This window comes from Silene latifolia, chromosome 3 (genome assembly GCF_048544455.1).
Source record: "Silene latifolia isolate original U9 population chromosome 3, ASM4854445v1, whole genome shotgun sequence".
In the NCBI taxonomy this organism is placed as follows: Eukaryota; Viridiplantae; Streptophyta; class Magnoliopsida; order Caryophyllales; family Caryophyllaceae; genus Silene; species Silene latifolia.
The window spans coordinates 72,714,954-72,733,984 of NC_133528.1; the positions used below are offsets into that span (position 1 = coordinate 72,714,954).

Here is a 19,031-nt window from a genome sequence, read left to right on the forward strand (position 1 = left end):
ACTAGACATATACTTAGAGATAAATTCAAGTTATTAGAAATAACAATGAATAGAAGGAAATAGCAATTGACAAAGTTGGAATATATGGATATAGGGTATATCCACTTGCCAAGTTTTTATTGCATTTCGACTAGTGTGAAAGGTACACTAAAGATTATAAAATATGAAGTAGTAATAGTGTATTAACTATTCATATGTGATAATCGCATTTATCGTTTGAGTTTTATTAAACTCACCCATTACCTTGTTAAATCCAAATGGGTTGTTAAGAATAAATTGAACACCATTAAAGTGAACTGGATTGACATGGTATTCGCCCCTAGTCACTTATATGAGGTGACGTCTCGAATTGACTAGAGTGTGATACGATTGATGGCAAGTTCAAGTGCCATAGAGTTGGTCGTGATCCCTCGATGGGGTTTCGTTTTCAGTACTTGTCGTTAGGAGCACCAAGACCAAAACACAATTTATAACTTCACAAACAACTCTACAATTAGTAAAGAGGCAAGTAAAGGTCGGATCCCAAGGGACGGGAATTGAGATGAGTTTTTCTATTGCAACTAGTGGTGTCTAAGGGTGTCACAATTGGGGTTTGAAGTAGAAGATCACTAAACTAAATAGCAATAAAAGTAAACAAGCAAGATGAATTGAAAGGGATGTAAACAATTGATAAAAAGCACTGGGTGTCATGGGGTCATAGGGGATTCATGGGAATTCATCATACAAACATATTCTCAAATTATAAGCAAGCAATTATTGTTGTGATGGATCGAGTTGGTTTATATCTTACAATCCTAGGAAAGTTTGGGTCCCGGAGCCGAATCGATTAGATTGTACAACACCTACAAGTCGACTTAATCTTCCCTACTCAACTATATGCATGGTCTAATGAGACTCGAGTTGGTTTATGTCTTACAAGTCTCATTGAAAAGATAGGTGATAGGTAAAAAATGCAAGGATTCATAGGCTCACATTTCATCAAACATAACATGTGCATAAGTTGAGATCACAACAAGCAAGCAAATAAACTATGAAAACATATTGGATTAAGCATGAATCATTCCCCATGTTGGTTTCCCCTAATTACCCATTAACCCTAGCTAAGGAAACTACTCACTCATTATCATGTTGAACATGATAGCAAGGTTGTCAATCATACCAACAAAGTAAAACATGATGAATAAATGAAGATAATTAACAATAATTAAAAAGGAATTAAGAGAATTATACCTACTAATGATTCCAATAATAAAGCAAAGAATAATAGAAGTACTTGATGCTTGATTGGAAGGTTGTCAATCTCCCAATAATAACCCAAATAATCTTCAATTACCCAAAATAAAGGATGAACAAGAGAGAGATTAAGGAAATAAAACTTGTATTAAAACTTGATTAAATGTTGATTACAAGATTAAAGAGAGATTTGATTGATATTACCTACACTAAAGATTGCTAAGAAGAACATGCTCTTCTAATTAGACTAATGGGGTATTTATAGTAGGGATTAGTTACATAAATTAGGGTTTACTAAGGGTTTAAATGACGATTAAGTCCTTGAGTAATCGTCGGTCTCTAGGGAGACTCCGGTCTCTTTTTCCCCGGTCTTAGAAAAAGATGCGCATCCTTCCTTGAAGTTGTAGAAGACGAAAAGACTGTCAGGGAATCCGGGCGTCTTAGGCACGGGACGGGCGGATTTGGGGGTTTCTGGATGGGCGTCCAGAGGGGGAAGAAGGGCGGATTGTGGAGGTTTTGCCCGGGCGTCTTGTGAAGGAAGACGCTCGGATTGTAGGCCTTGGACGGGCATCTTCAGGGCAATCCGCTCGAATTGTCAAACAGTTGTATTCCTTCTTCTTTTCTTCCTTTTTCTTAATAGAATCCTTGAGGATTTCCTCGGGGATGCAAGGATCTTTTCTCATCATTGCCCATCTACTATAGTATGTACAAGGGTCTTCTACTCTTGTCTCCTCTTGATGCTTGGTCATTGAATTCAATCAATTTAGCCTCATTTTGCCATGAAAATGCAAGGTTTGCACTCCTTTCCTACCAAGGACACAAAACCTCAAAGAATCTGCAAAACAAAGGACTAAAGACAATAAATGACCCAAATATGCACTAAAAAGCATGGGGACAAGGCTAATTCGGGGACTAAATGTGCTTAAATTATGGTCACATCAAATATCCCCAAACCGAACCTTTGCTCGTCCCGAGTAAAGAGGTGACAAAGACTAGGACCATTATTTAAACTAACCTTATAACATAGCCGATATGAGAAAATTAGCGGGTCTCACTCTGCCCCTTCAACTCACAACAAGACAACCATGAGGTAGGATGCCTTCTTGCAAGGCAAGGTGGGTCTTGCCAAAATGGCGACACATCCAAACATTAAGCACACAAAATCAAGTAATGGATGCATCTACAAAAGAATAGCCACTTTCCTCATCTAAGTGGCGGAAATTATCTACAAGGGAAGCAATTCAAGGGTACACACTCCTTCATAGATACAATTTCTTCAAACTACTAAGCCTAGAAGGATACCAATAAATCACCTCCAAATTGTGTCAAGCTAGGATACCTTTGTCCTCAATCGTTAAATATTTTTGTCAAGAATAGACTCCCTATGGTGTTAGAAACACTGGAGGATCGCGGAATTCCCCCTCTTGCCTAGACAAGAAGAAGGGTCGTCCCCTCTCTACCATGCACAAAAATGGATACGATGGATAAAGGGATCGATAGAATTTGAGTTTCACTTTGGGAGTTTGCTTTTGTTGATGTTTTTTTCCCCAATTTCTTGTGGCATATAACATTTGAGAACACTTTCTTTTGCCATTTCTTTGATGTTTGGCAATTCAATACTTGACAACTTTTCAACTTTTTGCATTTTCTTTTTGAACATTTTCAAAGTCACCCCATATATAGTGAGGGTGCCTTATATTTGAAGCTTTAGGAGTCTTCATTTTTGCTCCTCGTTTCATTTGATGCATTTTTGCAAACTTTCTTTCACTTTTCATTTCATTGAACTCAAATTGATTTCTTTTTGTGCCCATTCCCTTTGATGACAAAAATGTGGTAGAACATGGATGATGGATGGATGCATGGTTTCAAGGGTCACCTTGGAATAAACGGTAGCCAAGGAGTTATCACACCACAAGGTACTCTTGACTAGGCCTTAATCCATGGGTCAAAGGATACTAGCATGACACATCCTAGGGTGTTTTACAAGTATTCTAACAAGCAAAGTCTTAAGAAGAAAAAGCATCTACTAGGGCCTATATACACTTGTCAAGCTTCCCAAGTAGACGGTTTCGCAAAATTTTTCTAATATGCAACTACATGCCATGATGCAACTAGCATATAAACATCCTAATGCATATGATTCTACCAACTAACATGACATATAAACTAAATGCAAGTCCTAGATTCACATTGTTATACCGCATCAATCAAAATAAAGCCACATAGTCATTAACATAAAGAGGAAAAAGGAGATTGGAAAGATCATACCATGCGGTCTTCAATATCCTCATGTCTCGGATGTGGCGTAGTCAATCACTGTGAACAAGGATAGAACAAACACAATATATACAACAATATATACATGACTATACTACAAAGGAAATGAACTTGTTTTTGGTTTTTTTCAATTTTTCAAGTTTTTTGGTTTTTTTTGAATTTTTGAATAAAAGTTAAGTTAGAATTCCCCATCCCCACACTAATATGGGCATTGTCCTAAATGGCCAAAATGATGGGAAATAATGCAAACATGATGCATGAATTCTACACTAAATGCAAGCTATACTATACTACACTATATGATGCATGGGTTGTTGTTTATGACGGAGAGCGTAATTTAGATTACCTCCTGTTGCGTATGCATGTACTTCCCCAAACCGAGATAGACATTATTTCTAATGTCCTAAAGTTGGGGGTAGTTCATGCACACAAGATGCAATGCATGAAACTAAATTTGTCATTTTGGATTTTCAAAAGTGGGAACAATAAAATAAGAACACCTCAATGGGGCCGAGGTGTTAGTCCTCTATGTTGCTAGGACTCTCCAACCATGATCAAGATAAAATAAATAAAACAAAGAAAGAAGTAGACAAACCTTAAGAGGGTAGGAGCCTCCAAAGCTTGCTAGTCTTCCACCATATCATCATTGTCATCATCTTCCTCAATAGAAGTGGACTCATCACCACTTCCCTCTTCACTTCCTTGCTCACTTCCTTCATCATCCTCTTCTTCATTAGCCTCTTCCTCTTCATTTACCTCTTCATCAATGTCCTCCTTAACAACCTCATCACCGACAACCTCATCGTCACCCGGTATCTCACCCCTAGATGCACTTGGAAAGAAGACATCCCTATCCGCCCAACTAGGCAAAGGACATGAAGGATCAAGTAGTCCTTGCCTAGCTAAATGAAGGAGGGGTGGATATTGGGCTAAGTATGCATCTTCCCGATCCTTATAAGCTTGTTTGTCCATCTCTTGCATAAGTAGAGTCATGTAGTCATTGCCCACTTCAACACCTTCGGGTTTGAACTCTTGATATTTGAATGGATAGGGTGGTGTGACAATGGAGGCGGAGGGCATTTCAATTTCACCCCTTTGTTGACGGATGATGTATTCGGCTTCCTTTGAGAGGGGAAGAAGGTAGTTAGTTCTATGAACACTCAAACGGCATATCTTGGAAGGCAAAGTAAAAGATCTAGCATCATTGGTGAGCCACCCATATTTGGTGTCAATAGGATTATGGGTAACCCACTTGTACTTGTTAATCATGGCATCCATGTCAATGAGATACCCCCTTTTTTTGCCACATACTTGCTATCCTTGTTGAAATTCGGATCAAAGTACTCAGCCAAAAGAGTAACTAGACCTCCATTTACAATAAAAGCGGTGCCTTGCTTTCCACAATCAACATTGAGCCATCTTTCCACCAAAAGCCTTAGAGAATTGTAAGGCTTGGTGAATTCCCTTCCAATATTTAAGGCCGACTCAAGTAGAATACAATCGAGCTTGGTAAAGTGGTTGGTGTCTTTTCTTGCAATGATAGTATTTCCGATGACCTTGTGCCACACTCTAATGCCCGGATGGTGGACTAATAGAGCGCGACTAGCATGAAAGTTCTCAAATTTCCTCCCGGAAATCGCCTCCCAAAGAGGAGCGGGGTCATATTTTTCGGGCTTCTTGTAATAACGAGGTGTATCACTAAGACCTAATGCTTTACTCAAATCATCAAAGGTGATGCGCCTACTCACATTGGCAAGGCGGAACTCGATGTTTTCTCGAGTCTCTACCTTAGTCACTTTTAATGAGCTCAAGAATTCCAAGGTAAGGGAGGGGTATGTCAATTCTCTTGTAGCAAACAATTTTCCCAACCCCATGGCTTCAAAGAAGGCTTTTGTTTGTTCAAGGACACTCAATTTGTTCAAGGCATCTTCACATATGAATTTGGTGGGTAGAAAGGATTTCCTAGCATACTTGGCAAATGTATCCCTATGGGAGTTAGAAATGAAAATTACCTCCGGATAGTTTGATAATTGAGCAATTTCCGTAGTTGTTGATGTTGTCGCTTCCAAGGGAGGATTTTGTTGTTGTTGAACTTCCAAGTTTGCACTAGCTACCACCATAGCCAATGAGGCTTTCTTTGCTTGAAGACATTGTTGCCTTGTTGAGAGTGCCTTTGCCTTAGGCGCCTTTGTTGATCCTTTTGTTCTTGCCATTGATGAGAATACCAAGAAAAGAGTGAAAATATTCAATTTCCAGGTATACCCAAATCGATTTTAAGATGAAAGGCTTTGCCTTTGTAATTCAAAAATCGACTCAAAGGTTGAAAATTTTGGTATTTGGATTGATTTTTGTTGGAAGAGGAGTGATTAATTGTTGTTAAAAGGAAGTTTGGATTTGATTTTGTTGAATTTGGTTGAGGAAATCTTGTTTTGGTGATGGAGAGGATGAGGGTTTTGAGTTTTGGTGTTTATGGGTAGTGTTTTGAATGTATGAATGAAGGAATGAATGTGGGAGGGGGTATTTAAAACACCCGAAAATTTTGAAACTGTAGGGGAAGACGGGCGTCTTTCCTTCGGGACGCTCGGATTCTGCCTATTCTGGGTTCAGGATTCTCGCCTAAAGACGGGGGTCTTTCAGACAATCTGCTCGGATTCTTTGACTGCGGGACGAGCGGATTCTGCTGAAGACGGGCGGATTCTTATACTGCAAGCTTTCTTATTTTACACTGGCAAAAAGACGGGCGTCTTTCTGCAAAGACGGGCAGATTCTTCAAGACGAGCGTCTTCTCTGCTGGGACGCTCGGATTCTTCGACAGTCCCAGAATTTCAATTTTTCAGTTAAAATGGACGGGCGGATTCGGCCAAAGACGGTCGGATTCACTGAAGGCGAGCGTCTTCCTATCAAGGACGCTCGGATTCTCCCTGGTCTACCTGGATTCAGTTCCATCCGTGTACTTGCATATCCCGTGTCATTTTTCATTCTTCAAATCCCGTGTTCCTCATTGTAGGGGCACTACTAAGGCATGAATAGCCTAGGCAATTGTTATCCCCACACTAAGCTAAAGCACTACACATCAATTAAATCATTAGTCCCTCCCTCACTTCTCTCAAAAATGATAATTACCTTGATCAAAGCATAAAAATCCAAAAATGACAAAAATGTGATGTAAGAATTAAAATGCGAGTTAGGGAGTTAGAAATATTTACAAATTGTGGTTTGGAGAGGACTCCACCAAACTCTCATCCTTAGTGAGAGGTCATGGGGGCATGTCCAAGGTGTTGTTGATGTTGCTCAACACCTTGAAGAAGTAGTCAAAAGCTTGTTCATTATCATGATAAAGATCTTCAATAGACCTTTGCCCTTGTTGTCCTTCATGTTGGTCTTTATCGATAGCATTACCAATATAGGGATTGAAAATCCCTTCAAACTCATCGTCCCAAAGACCACAAACTTCATCTACTTGATCACTAAAGATCTCTTGAGTTGATAGAGACAACTCTCCCACTTTCTTGTCTTGGCCAATGAGGCCATCCTCTTCACTGCTTGACTTTGGTGAGCTTTTCAAGCTCTCTTTGTTACAATTCACTTGCTCTTTGAATGGAGCATCATCAATTTTCTTCTTCCATTGGAATTCCGACTTCTTCTTATCATCCCTCCGGCTATAATGATCAACCATAAAACATGGTTCATGCAAATGGGGGCTCTCATGGTCTTGTCAAGATTAAAAGTTATGCTCTCATCTCCCACTTCTAGAGTGAGCTCTCCATGCTTCACATCAATCACCGCACCCGCGGTGTGTAAAAAAGGTCTTCCTAGAATGATTGGAATGTTGGAGTCTTCTTCCATGTCAACAATGACAAAGTCCACCGGGATGAAAAATTTCCCAACTCTTACGGGAACATCTTCCCATATCCCTAATGGTGTCTTCGTCGATCTATCGGCCATTTGGAGTGTGATATTGGTGCATTTAAGCTCTCCCATCCCTAACCTTTTACTCACCGAGTACGGCATAACACTCACACTAGCCCCTAGATCACATAAGGCTTTGTTGATTGTGGTGTCGCCAATGGTACACGGTATTGAGAAGCTTCCCGGATCTTTAAGTATTGGAGGTGAACTCCCTTGAAGTATTGCACTACTCACCTTAGTGAAGGCGATAGTCTCAAGCTTCCGGATCGACTTCTTCTTTGTGAGGATGTCTTTCATGTATTTTGCATAGGCCGGCACGTGATTGATTAATTCCGTGAAAGGAATTGAGACTTCCAAATTCTTCACAATTTCCATAAATTTTCCAAGTTGGTCATCAAATTTGGGCTTGGCTTGACGACTCGTAAAAGGAAGTCTAATCACAATGGGCTCATTCTCCTTGACCTTGTCTTCATTTTTCTTTGAAATTTCTTCTTTTGATTGTTCTCCATCTTTGGAGTTTTGCACAATTTCTTCTTTGTCACTAGCTTCTTCAACTTCATCTTCAACTTGCTTCTTCGGTGCTTCATACCTTGTACCACTCCTCAAGTGAATGGCACTAACCGTTTCATGTCTTGGGGGATTACTTTGAGGTGGTAATTGCCCCTTTTGTCTTTGTGAGCTTGAAGATGCTAGTTGAGTCAATTGAGTTTCCAACATTTTGGTGTGAGTTAGGATGTTGTTCATGGTGATTTCCTTTGCTTGACTATCTTTTTGCATTTGAGTGAAAAACTCTTGTTGATTCTTTTGCATTTGGAGGACCACTTTTTGAACATCAAAACCTTGGTCATTTTGTTGATTGTATGGAGTTTGATTTTGGTAACCTTGGTTTTGGTTGTAAAAGGGCCTTTGATTTTGGTTTCTCATGGGAGGTGGGGTGTATGTTGGTTGAGGGTTTTGAACATTTTGGCTTTTGTATAAGAGATTTGGATGGAATTTGGTGTTTTCATTGTAATAGTTTGAATAAGGGGTACCACTCTTGTATGCTTGAAAAGCATTCACTTGTTCATTTGTTCCCCTACATTCATTTTGGTCATGTCCCAAAGTTCCACAATTCTCACATATCCCACTTGGGATTGATGAAGATGCCGTCATGGCATTAACATGATGATTTGGTGATTTTGAGGCTTCTTCAAGTCTAGCCATAGCTTTTTCAAACTTCAAATTGATGGTATCAATGTGAGCACTAAGTTGAGCACCCAATTGAGTAATGGAGTCCACTTCATGCTTTCCTCCTCTAGTAGCCTTGCGAGGTCTACTATATTGTGAGTTATGGACCGCCATTTCCTCAATTTTGTTCCAAGTTTGATTGTCATCAACTTCGGTGAACATTCCATTTGATCCCATGTTGAGAATGTTTCTTGAATCTTCATAAAGACCGTTCCAAAATTGTTTTACCAAGAACCACTCGCTAAGTCCATGGTGAGGACATGAGCGACAAATTCCTTTGAATCGCTCCCAAGCTTCATATAAAGATTCTTCATCTCTTTGCTTAAAGCCCGTAATTTGAGCTCTTAGCATGTTAGTCTTTTCCGGTGGATAGAACTTTTTGTAGAAAGCTAGAGCCAATTTCTTCCAAGAATAAATTCCGAGAGTAGCCTTATCAAGGACTTTCAACCATTGTTTCGCGGTGCCAATTAGAGAAAAAGGAAATAAGACCCATCGAATTTGGTCTTGAGTTACACCGGTTTGAGATATCACATCACAATAGTCACAAAAAGTCTCCATCTGAGAGTGAGGGTCTTCACTAGGCATGCCCCCAAATTGGCTTCTTTCGACTAATTGGATAAATGCGGATTTGGCAATGAAATTTCCGGTTAGATGTTGTGGTGTGGGAGTACCATTGGGTAGGTTCTCCTCAGTGGGTACGGAATGTGATTAAAACTTAGGCATTGTGGGTTGATTTTGTGTTGGATTTTGTGTTGGGTTCTCCTCACCCTCTCTTGCAAAAGGGTTGATGAACTCAATAGTATTTGGTTGAATATCTACAACCTCACCGATACCTCTCAAAGTTCTCCTAGCAAGTCTTCTATTGGTTGTCAAAGTCCTTTCAATTTCGTGATCAAAGGGCAACAAGTTACCTTGTGACCTTCTACACATGCAAAATATCAAAAAACTCGAAAATAATTAGAACAAACCTTGAGGAGTTTTACTTCCCCAAGGCAAAGAAAGACACAACTAATAACAATATAAGAAAATCTAAATCAAGTTAACACCGTCCCCGGCAACGGCGCCATTTTTGGTCGTGATCCCTCGTTGGGGTTTAGTTTTCAGTACTTGTCGTTAGGAGCACCTAGACCAAAACATAATTTATAACTTCACAAACAACTCTACAATTAGTAAAGAGGCAAGTAAAGGTCGGATCCCAAGGGACGGGAATTGAGATGAGTTTTTCTATTGCAACTAGTGGTGTCAAAGGGTGTCACAATTGGGTTTTGAAGTAGAAGATCACTAAACTCAATAGCAATAAAAGTAAACAAGCAAGATGAATTGAAAAGGATGTAAACAATTGATAAAAAGCACTAGGGTGTCATGGGGTCATAGGGGATTTATGGGAATTAATCATACAAACATATTCTCAAATTATAAGCAAGCAATTATTGTTGTGATGGATCGAGTTGGTTTATATCTTACAATTCTAGGAAAGTTTGGGTCCCGGAGCCGAATCGATTAGATTGTGCAACACCTACAAGTCGACTTAATCTTCCCTACTCAACTATATGCATGGTCTAATGAGACTCGAGTTGGTTTATGTCTTACAAGTCTCATTGAAAAGATAGGTGATGGGTAAAAAATGCAAGGATTCATAGGCTCACATTTCATCAAACATAACATGTGCATAAGTTGAGATCACAACAAGCAAGCAAATAAACTATGAAAACATATTGGATTAAGCATGAATCATTCCCCATGTTGGTTTCCCCTAATTACCCATTAACCCTAGCTAAGGAAACTACTCACTCATTATCATGTTGAACATGCTAGCAAGGTTGTCAATCATACCAACAAAGTAAAACATATTGAATAAATGAAGATAATTAACAATAATTAAAAAGGGATTAAGAGAATTATACCTACTAATGATTCCAATAATAAAGCAAAGAATAATAGAAGTACTTGATGCTTGATTGGAAGGTTGTCAATCTCCCAATAATAACCCAAATAATCTTCAATTACCCAAAATAAAGGATGAACAAGAGAGAGATTAAGGAAATAAAACTTGTATTAAAACTTGATTAAATGTTGATTACAAGATTAAAGAGAGATTTGATTGATATTAACTACACTAAATATTGCTAAGAAGAACATGCTCTTCTAATTAGACTAATGGGGTATTTATAGTGGGGATTAGTTACATAAATTAGGGTTTACTAAGGGCTTAAATGACGATTAAGTCCTTGAGGAATCGCCGGTCTCTAGGGAGACTCCGGTCTCTTTTTCGCCGGTCTTAGAAAAAGATGCGCATCCTTCCTTGAAGTTGTAGAAGACGAAAAGACTGTCAGGGAATCCGGGCGTCTTAGGCACGGGACGGGCGGATTTGGGGATTTCTGGACGGGCGTCCAGAGGGGGAAGACGGGCGGATTGTGGAGGTTTTGCCCGGGGGTCTTGTGAAGGAAGACGCTCGGATTGTAGGCCTTGGACGGGCGTCTTCAGGGCAATCCGCTCGGATTGTCAAACAGTTTCATTCCTTCTTCTTTTCTTCCTTTTTCTTCATAGAATCCTTGAGGATTTCCTCGGGGATGCAAAGATCTTTTCTCATCATTTCCCATCTACTATAGTATGTACAAGGGTCTTCTAATCTTGTCTCCTCTTGATGCTTGGTCATTGAATTCAATCAATTTAGCCTCATTTTGCCATGAAAATGCAAGGTTTGCACTCCTTTCCTACCAAGGACACAAAACCTCAAAGAATATGCAAAACAAAGGACTAAAGACAATAAATGACCCAAATAGGCACTAAAAAGCATGGGGACAAGGCTAATTCGGGGACTAAATGTGCTTAAATTATGGTCACATCAAGAGTCATATGGGATGACTAGTCGATCACATAGGCAGACTGTATGGGACACTCAGTCGGGCAGTGACCGCTTATAGAGTTCTGGTAATTCATAAAGCCTGGTCGTGGCAAGAGCTACTATAGTATTCTTATGAGTCAATTCTTTTAACTAGAGACTATTCGCCCAAGTTGGCACAAATTTCTGATTAGCTTTGATTTATACTCTACGACTTCGTAAATGAGGTCAAACTGGGTATATTTTGGGTTATAATGAACTGTGGCTGAACAAAGGGAATAGTGCAATAGGAATTGTCCACCCCTTGTCAGGGTTGTTTGAAATCTCAAGGCCACTCGAGGAGTAGTTAACTGGAAATGCGTGGCCACGCTCGGAAGGTATCTATGGTAGATAATTCCAGTCAGACAGTTACTCTCCAGATCGAGGAAACCACTCAAGATATGATCAAGTGTAAGTACGACCTGCAAGACACCTTACATTGAGTGGGAGATTGTAATAGGACAAGAGAATTGGTGACGCACACTTGTCTCGGACAAGTGGGAGATTGTGTGAAAATGTGTCCTCAACAATAGTGCAATCACATGATTTAATATCATGTTTAAATCTCATATTAAGAATACGTAAGGGATGATTCATTTATATAGTCAACTGATCAACATTAATTGGTATTGATTGGCTTGCTAGAGTTTGACGTTACTGTCGTGGGACGGTGGTGGTCAGTTGATCCCTTAAGGTCACACCTAAAGGATGATACCCTAATCAGTAAAATTGATTAATTGTATGACGATACAAGTTAATCAATTCCTTAAAATTGAACAATTCATTAGTGAGAGAGAAAATTTATATCTTATTGTAATGGGATTAAATAAGATTTATTTTAGTAATAAAATGCTTTATTACTAAAATTGCTTATTGTTTGAGAAACAATAGAGATAAGAATGAATGGTTATTTATAATTACAAGATGTTATGATTTATAATTATATGACCCATTTTATTTATGTGATCAAGTATCACTAGTCAATTTGTTGTATGTAATTTAATTAATTTGTAAAATGATATTTATGTAATTAATTAATTAATAACATGTAACATACTACATGTGACATGTTGTGTGACAAATGACAAATTGACAAAATAAAATGGTGGTCCATATTATGTGCATGAACCGAAATGGAGGAGGTATTAGTGGGTAGTAGTTATTTCATTTTATTGATAAAAATAAAATAATGATGCCTATACCTAATAATAGCCTTACACACCTACTCACTTGAGAAGAACAAAAGGTGAAAGAAAAAGACCATGCATGCCTTGGACTACTCCCTCCACCGGTTTTCATATACAAAAGAGGAGAATTTCTCCTTCTTTTGTATCATTCATTTTTCCTCTTCACATGCAACATTTACACATGCATTTTTCCTCTCTACTCTTTCATCTTTCTCATAAACTTGAGAAATGATGATCCAATTTGTTCAATCACATTAATAATATTATTAATGTAATATATGAGTATTAGTAATCAATTTTAAGGTAAACTACTAAACAAATATCTAGCACATATTATTCAGTAGAGATAAGGGATAATCTTCGGTGCAATCAAGAGGAGTGGCTTCTATACTTGGAGTCTTTAGAGGATCATCCTATTACTCATCCTAGCTCAAGAACAAGTGAAGGTAGGAGACCTTACTTGTGCCCACAAAACCGAAATTAACCATGTAAGGGACATTGTTTTCTTATAAATCTTTTATTTTGTTATGCTGCACTAGATCTAAAGAATAAATAATTAAGAAGTTAATTAGTTCACTATTAGAGGAGTTTAATAATAGGTATATGAACCTAACAGTTCAATGCTTATGCATTTAGGAGGTGATGGGGGATTCACAAGAGTAGCTTCATAATGCCATCCAAATTCTTCTTCACCCTCATTATCTTCCCCTTCTTCTTCATTGAGCATTTGGGTGGCTTCCATTTGGTCAATTTGATTTGCCAACTCCTCACCATTAGTAACAATGTTTTTGAGAACATTGTCCCTAGCTTGGCTCTCCTCTAGCATTTGCATGAAAAGGTTTGGTTGGTCTCTTAGCATTTGGAGAACCACAGTTTGCATGTCAAAATTATGCTCATTCTCTTGTTGTGGGTACATGGGAGATTGGTTGTATGGGTGTTGGTTGTAGGATGACATTTGGCATTGATTGTAAAGTAGGTTTTGGGAGGGTGGTTCTTGTGGATTTTGGATGTGGGGGCTTTGGTATGGGAAGTTTGTGGGGTAATTTGAGTTTCCATTGTAGAAGTTATAGGATATGGGTGTGTTTTCTTGCTCAACAAACCTTCTCCATTCATACATGTCATACTCATTTACTCCAACTTGCCCATATACTTCTTCTTGTTGGAAGCCATGTGCCATCATCATTGCTAAAATAAAGAGGCAACTACAAACACGGAAACTTACAAGAAAACGATAAGAATAACCTTGAGGGACAAGTTCCTCAAGGCTAAATCACAAGAAACGAAATTCCCAAGGAACCAAGGCTCCTGAAGAAGAAGCACAACTAAAACTAGACAGAAGAATAATTCAAATACATAACACCATCCCCGGCAACGGTGCCATTTTGATGAGCATGTAGTTGTACGCTCTCAAACACATTTATACCCAACTACTAGCATAGCAAGCAAGTCGTGGTCGAACCCAAAGGACGGGGGTACTCAAATTGTTCAATCTAATTGTAGTTGCACTTAGGGTTGTCACAATTGAAATGGGTTGATGATTCTAAACTAATAAAAGCAATGGAAGGTAAACAAGCAATACAACAAAATGATTAAAAGCACTAGGATGTCATGGGTTCATAGGGGATTCATGGTGGTGATCATACAAACATGGTTACATATTTGCAATCAAATTATTATTGTAGTGGAATCGAGTTAGTTTATATCTTACGATTCATAGGAAGATTTGGGTCCCGGAGCCGAGTCTTCTAGACTGTACAACATCTACAAGTCGACTTAATATCTTCCTATTCACTTCTATGCATGGTCTAACATAGCTCGAGTTGGCTTATATCTTAAAAGTCTTGTTGAAAAGATAAGAGATGTAAATAAATGCAAGGTTTCATAGTCTAGCATTTCATCAAACATAACATGTGCATAGGTTAACATTACAACAAGCACGCAATCTTATGGAAGCATATTAGATTAAGTATGAATCTACCCCCATGTTATACTTCTCCTAACCCCCCATTAATCCTAGCTAGAAGACTACTCACTCATAGTCATGGTAAACATGCTAATAGGGGTGTCAATCATATTAACAAGGTTAAGCATGGTGAATGAGTAAAGCAATAATTAATTAAGCAAAGGATAAAAGAGATTATACCAACTTAAGGATGATCCAAATATAAAGCAAAGAATAATAGAAGAAAACTTGATTGATTGATGAAGAGTTGTCAATTCTTCAATAATAACCCAATAATCTTCAATTACCCAATAATAAATCTAAGAATTCTTTGAACAATAATTAAGGAAAGATTAATGTGAAATTTTGTGGAAAGATTAAAGCTTAATCTATTCTAATCTACTCCTAATCTAATCTAAGGAAGGTTTTTATCTAAGAGAGAATTAGTAATTAGCTAGGTAGTACAATGGGGTATTTATACTATAGATTAAGTACAAGAATTAGGGTTACAAAGGGCTTAAATGACGATTAAGACCCTAAGAGAAGTTTGACGATTTGCAAGTCCCATAGGGACACGCGCGAGCTGAGTAGCAGGTCCCTCAGGGACACACGCGTCCCGGCCTGGAGCATGCTCGGGACTGTCAGAAAATCCGCTCGAGCTGAGCCTTGGGACGCCCGGATCCTGGGCCTGGACGCTCGTCCTGAGCTCGGGACGCCCGGATCTTGGGACAGGGTTCCTCCTCCATTCTTGACTACCTAACAATCCGCTCATTCTGGCTTGGGGACGCCCGTTCTGAGTCTGGGACGCCCGTCCTGACGGTCAGCTTGTCTATTTGAGCTTGGATTGTAAAACGGACGTCATTTCCTCATCGGGACTCCTATTGGAGTTATTCAAAAGCCTAAATCACTTGATTTTTCGACGCTGTTTCATCTAACATAGTTTTAGAGCCAAACGAGCAACTCTTGGTTTGGTTCCAAGCAATTTACTCTTGTAATGGCTCCCTTCCAATCCGTGGGGATCCCTCATGGGTCGTGGGGATCCTTCGTAGGTCGTGGGGATCCTTAGTCATTGTCCAAATACTTGTTTTATTGACTTAGGCCTTTAGTATTGGTCTCCTCTTTGGTGCTTGGTCGTTATATGTTTATCAATTTAGCTCCGTTTTACTCCATTTTGCCAAGGTTAGTGCTCCTCTCCCACCAAGGACACCAAACCTCATAGAACATGCATAATTGGAAGCTAAAGACCCCTAATACACACTAAAAAAACATAGGAATTAGGCTAGTTAGGGGACTAAATGTACACAAATATGAGTCACATCAGCCGGCAGGCCGGCCCACCGGCTGGGAGAACAATTAAGAGGAATTTGTGATTTGTGGTGTACTCCTCGCCGGGGTACCGGCGGCCGGTCCCTTGACCGGCTTGGAGTTCTCTGATCCTTTTTGAAATTTTTCGAAAATACCCTGTACTCCCTGCCGGGGCACCGGCGGCCAGTCCTTGGACCGGCTGGGAGTACACTGACGGGATTTAAAATGCCAAAAACAAACACAAACTAAACACAAAACACTCGACACTCTCCCTCTCTAACACTCCTTTCTCCCTCAAAACACCACCATTCCACCATCTATCACCACCAATCATCCACCAACTCCCTCCCCTTCAAAAACCTTCTCACAAAATCGACCATGGCACCAAAAAAGTGAGTCCGCAAGGGGGATTTGGCACTTCAACAAGCGGAACTTGTGGAGGCCACGTCTAGCGATATGAGCCCTGATCCGGCATTCCCAGACCTCCAATTTATTTCTGTAACCGTGAAAGGTAAGTTTGTATTGTTCAAACAACGTTCCCTTCATCCGACTTGATTTACTGACCGCCAATCTATGCGAGACCTAGGGTTAGACCGAGTCACCCATGATTTATTTGAGGGAGTTGGCATGAAATTCATGTATGATATACATGAGAAGATATATTCCCGTCTCACTTGGGAATTTCTAAGCTCTTTGAGAATTGATAAGCACCGACAAAACCAAAAGGACCCATTTTTGCATTTCCGTCTAATGAACAAAGACCACTCATTGACCTTACCGACCTTTGCTAAGCATTTTGGGCTAGACCCGAGCCCACCTCATAAGGCACCCGAAAATTTTGACCATGGTGCACTTTGGAAGGCTTTTACCGGCCTTGATGACAACCCACGGTTGAAGAGGGCGGAAAACACTTTTCACAATGCCGCCATCTGAATTTCGCATAGGTATATGGGATGGACTATTTTTGGCCGTGATGAGAATCACAACGTTCGAACGGAGGAGTTGGAAATTCTCGGCTCCTACCTTTGCTCCAACCCCACCACCTTCAAAATCGACGTGGCGCACCATATGGCCCTCCATCTTCACTGTTTGAGTAATTCACCGGGGCAATCGACCCCAGTTGTCGTGGGTGGCCTCATCACCCACCTTGCTAAGCGCCTAATTCGACGGCTCAATTTGAATGGCATGAACTTTATCACCGGGGAGACCATGCTCACCAAAGACTACATCCAATATACTCTTAATTGGATAAAGAAGAACCCCCGGGACAAGCAAAACTATTGGCAAATCCGGGTGAATGGAGTGGATAAGAATTCCATTCCCCTTCCCAACCCGGATAGAATGAAAGTGGTGCCAAATTCACCACATCACCTACTTGAGATCGAGGCGGATGAAGACACTTCCACCGCCCAAACACAAAACCTCAACCTCCTATATGCGCGTGAGTGCCCGGTTACCGCATAACCTTCTTTGCGGTACACTATGCCGACCTCTCCTTTCTTCCCCGGACCGTTCCAACATGGGGAAGCTTCCTCAAGCCAACCACAACAACCACCCCCGCTCCATCCTCAACTTATCGAGTTAATGGAGGCTATGAACTTGGGAATGCAAACGGCCGTGAGTGAGAGGCTCGGTTTGCAACAACGCATGGACCGCATCTATTTTGACCAATCGGTGGGCCAATTCTCGGTTTATGATGATTATATGAGGAGGCAATACAATCACCCCTCCGGCCTTCACCCCTCCTACTACCTTGCTCCGGATGGTGGGTATCCGAAGGACGGGTCTTTTTTCTACAGCGACATTAACATGCGCACGGACTACTTTAGTGCTCCCGTCTTCCCCACTCCGGCTTCTACTCATGGGGAGGGGCACGATACTCGATGGTTTGGGGGAACCCTTCCATCTTCGGTGAGGGAGGTGGCGCTAGCGGCTCGGGCCGGGAAGTGGATATCGACCTAACGGTCGAGAGGTTCGATATGAGTGGCCAAATGGCCATGAACACGGATTATTTTATCCGTGAGTCCGAGTTTGGCACCGGAACGATGATGAGGATGATGACGGTGCGGACACCGAGACCGAGGAGGCCTAGTAATGATGGCCATCCTCACTCCCTTTCAATCCAAATGGCAAGTATGATCCCCCCCAATCCAAATTTCCTAATCATATTTAATTTTTGTATGCATTTTGTTAGTTGTAAAATATGTAGAACGTATCTTATTTAGTTGCATTCATATAAGCTTGCATTAGATTTCAATTTTGTAAAATATTATCACATATAGAAATTGCATCCATGTAGAGTAATGTGCATCGTATTTTCCATATTGCTTATGATAGCTCATGCATTGCATCCTTATTCAAAAATACAAAAAAAAAAAACTGAAAAAATTGAAAATTTCACAAAAACATGTTCTTTATTTACAAAAAAAACTTTAAAAATCCAAAAATATGTTATTTTATTTTGTAAAAAATTGCCTTCTCACCATACTTTATCCGTCATTGGATGTTGTAAATAATAAGTGTGGGGAGGAGGCCCCAAAAAAAACATGCTATTTGATTTTAAGGAAAAAAAAATACAAACACAACAAAAATATGTTTTTCATTTCCGAAAAATTTCAAAAACTCAAAAATATGTTTTCTTATTTTTTCCATTCACTCCCTATACTTTGTTCCATTGAGGACAATATAAATTTCAAGTGTGGGGAGGAAAATATCAACTTTATGTATATTTGTTTATATTTGTATATATATTTGTAAATTTGATATAAAAATTTCAAAAAATGACTAAAAATCAAAGAATTTCAAAAATATTGCATTGAATATATATGTTTGTCTAACCTAATCCACAGACGCACCCGGGCGCATTTGAGATGTTAAACGATTGAAGACCCGCTTGGTATATTCTTTCCGATTTGTTTCTCCTCTACCGTTCTTTTTCTTTTACATTTATGTAAGAAGGAGGATGGGATTTTGTTGTTGAGGATGCCCCATTTTTTGGAAGAATTGGTGTGTGTGGATTACGTGTGGTAGTTATAGGACTTGTTTGCATTTAGAATAGATTTGTATATAC

The 19,031-nt window shown here is 39.7% G+C and overlaps 1 non-coding gene across 1 annotated transcript; it reads left to right on the forward strand.

Annotated features, from left to right (window-relative positions):
- The first annotated feature begins 8,890 nt into the window (after window positions 1-8,890).
- On the forward strand, window positions 8,891-8,997 carry LOC141650600 (small nucleolar RNA R71). The gene has a single exon (XR_012546623.1). It is a non-coding gene; the product is annotated as a small nucleolar RNA R71 (small nucleolar RNA).
- Window positions 8,998-19,031: the final 10,034 nt, after the last annotated feature.